Raw genomic sequence first — 3,193 nt, 5'->3', positions numbered from 1 at the left:
TTAGCTTGTTTTACCTGTTCATCTCCTTCATAGCTCATGACCATTTTGTCCCATATCTCTTTTGCTGATTTGAAGTGCATTACCTTCATGAATTCTGTTTGGGATATACTTCCTAATAGAGTACTGACTGCTTTTGCATTTGTTTCATACTTCTTTTTCTCAGCTGGATCTGTAGGAGTAGCTGAAGGAAAAGCATAGCCTGTTTCTACAATGTCCCAAACTTCTGTACCAAGAGATTGAAGATATGCAGTAACTCTTACCTTCCAATAATTGAAGTTTGTCCCATCAAAAATCGGTGGCCTGATTGATGCTTCTCTCTCGTAGTTGCTCATGATGAACGATCTACCTTCAAGCGATCAAGCTTCTCTGAAGGACCTGCTCTGATACCAATTGTTGGAAATAATACTGAGAGGGGGGGGTGAATCAGTATTATCTAGCAATTTAATAAATCTTCCTTATTTGATCTTTGAATTATTTTAGCATGTCAGTACCATAAAATAATAAGCATGAAAAGCAGATAGTCACACCAAAGAACACAAGATGTAAGGTGGAAACCCAATGTGGGTGAAAACCACCTGCTGCAATATGTCTCTATCTTCTTTCAATTTAGAAACTTCTTTTACAATGATTTTGTACTGGTGCAGTCCTTTACCAGTACGCAGGCTGCAACCTGCAGAGAGCTACAACTCTCTCTCTCTCTCGTTTTCCAGTCTACTCCTGGAAGGGAGCTACAACCCCCTACTTCTTTTCATAAAGCATCAGATAATCAACAAGTACATAACAGATATAGATCACTACAAATATCAGATCAGCAACAACAGAACTAACCCAGAACACCTTATCAATAGAGAAATTCAATCAACAGAACATCTTAAAACAGAGACGCAGTTTTTTGGCCTGCGACCAGACGCCGTTAACCTTCTGCTACTCTGCGTCCACACGCAGATATCCTTCTGCTCCGCTGCGTGCCCACGCACTGTTCCTTTGACTGCTCTGCGTTCTGTTGCTTCAGGGACGCACCCAAAGATACTATCGCGCCGCGTCTTTCGCTACAGAGACGCACCTTAAGACACTTTCGCGCCGCGTCTTTCTGCTTCAGAGACGCACCTGAACCTTGATCGCCCTGCGTCCCCACGCAGGTCTCTCTCTACTGTGCTGCGTCTCGGCGCACTTGCCCTTTACAGTACCTGCGTCCCGGCGCACTTTCCCTTCACTGAACCTGCGACCCTTTAGATATAAATGATATGAAGGCTTCAGAACAAACCCAAACAGTCAGATCTACAGATCTGATCATGCGCCATAGAGATCACAGTCCATTAGAAGATTCGCCCTCTTAGATCTGGACTAGATCTCACCAAATAAGATATTCAACCCAAGACAATTGCTCAATCCAAATGAACTCCTTTGCTTTATATAGGCAAGCTCCTCCCCAAAACATGGAACAATACCACGAGCCGACACCATAGAAACACAAAACCGTCGGCTAGATACCACACAAGAAACCCCCACATGCTTTTTCTCTGTCTTGAAATGTGTGCACTGGGTGGACACACCTCCTGAACGGCTGGCCAGCGTCTCTGGACGCGGACCCTGCATGGTGTACCTGCGGGTACGCACCTCCTGAACTGGTTTCCTGCGTCCTTCTTAATTTTCAACAAACTGAGAGCCTTGCCACTGGAGTTGCCATCAAGTACAACATCTGTAACATACAGTCATACCAGAAAACATAATGCCAACATTATCTAGATAAGAGAATAGATCATCTCTAAGAATATTATACATGAGATCAGTTGAAGACATGTTGCTTCAACTGAATCTCCAAGGTGACTCCTTCACCTATCGTTGTGTTGCATTTCATCACCATGTTGCACCCATCATCACAATGTTGCATCTCATCACGCTTCATTAATCATGACTGTACCCATCACTGTATTGCATTATGTGTCATTGTTGCACCATGTTGCCATACTGACCTATGTGTTGGTTGCATCTTGCTTGCTTATTGTCCCTTGCTTGCTTGTTGTTCCTAGCATGCTTATTTTCCTTAGCATGCTTGTTGTTGCATGCTAGTTTTCCTTTGCATGCTAGTTGTAACATTGCATGCTTGGTGTATTTGCTGCTAATTACCATACAAATGTCCCAATGTTAGTTAGTTGTCCCTTGCATGCTACTCTCCTTTAGAGGTAGATGCTCTGGTTGTTCCCGACAGTTCCAGCAGTTCTGGCAATTCCAGCTGTTCCCAGTAATTCTGGTAGTTCCGGCAGTTCCAGCAATTCCGGTTGTTCCCGGTAGTTTCAGCTTCTGCCCTCTGCGTCAACTTTCCCACCTGCTCTGGAAGTTCCGGCAATTCTGGCTGTTCCCGACAGTTCCAGAAATTCCGACTATTCCAGCTATTCCCGATAGTTCCGGCAGTTCCGAAAGTTCCAGATCTTCCTAACAGTTCCCAGTAGTTCTGGCTTTTTCCCTCTACGTTAGCTTTCCCGATTGTTCAAGCAGTTCCTGGTAGTTTCGGCTATTCCCGGCAATTCCAACAATTCTGGCTTCTGCCCTCTGGATTAGGGCAACATTATGCCTTAGGATCTCTCCTCCTACTAAAACCCAAAGACAAGTAGAGAGGAAGAGATCCCAAGTGTGTTGAAATGACTTGAAGGCCACCTCTATTTATACTAAAACATTGAGCACAAGTGGGGTTTATTTGGTTGCTGGCCGACCTTGACGAATTGTCCCATAACACAAATAAATCCATATCTCCATGAATACTTATCGGAATCGGATGATCTTTAGATCAATCCTACACCTCTTGATGAGAGGGATCCATGAAAAATATCAGCTTCCATTAATAAGATGACCCACATGGAGTTTGGCCCTACTTGCCAATTTTAACAGCAACTAAGTGCGCAGACCCCTGCAGCTGTGTGCGTAGGGCAGATAGAGTTTGTAATCATATAAGGATATCAATAAAGAGAAGCATTCTACAAATCCTGTGTCTTTGTTTCTTGTTAATGCATCTTGTCATATTGTGTATAGATTTCATTTACAATGCTTATGTGATGCGCGACTGTATGTAATTACATTGGTTAATTGAACGCAAGTAAGAATATTTGTCTACGTGCTGCTGACTGTGGTTTTTTAGTAAGATAAGTAAAAAATTTAAAGATAACTTGGAAACCTGTTCAATACATCGTCACAGTAG

This window comes from Pinus tabuliformis, chromosome X (genome assembly GCF_031772625.1).
Source record: "Pinus tabuliformis cultivar Carrire ecotype Pingquan chromosome X, CPIR1, whole genome shotgun sequence".
In the NCBI taxonomy this organism is placed as follows: Eukaryota; Viridiplantae; Streptophyta; class Pinopsida; order Pinales; family Pinaceae; genus Pinus; species Pinus tabuliformis.
The sequence above is the reverse complement of the archived record's forward strand: the minus strand, read 5'-3'. Positions refer to the sequence as shown.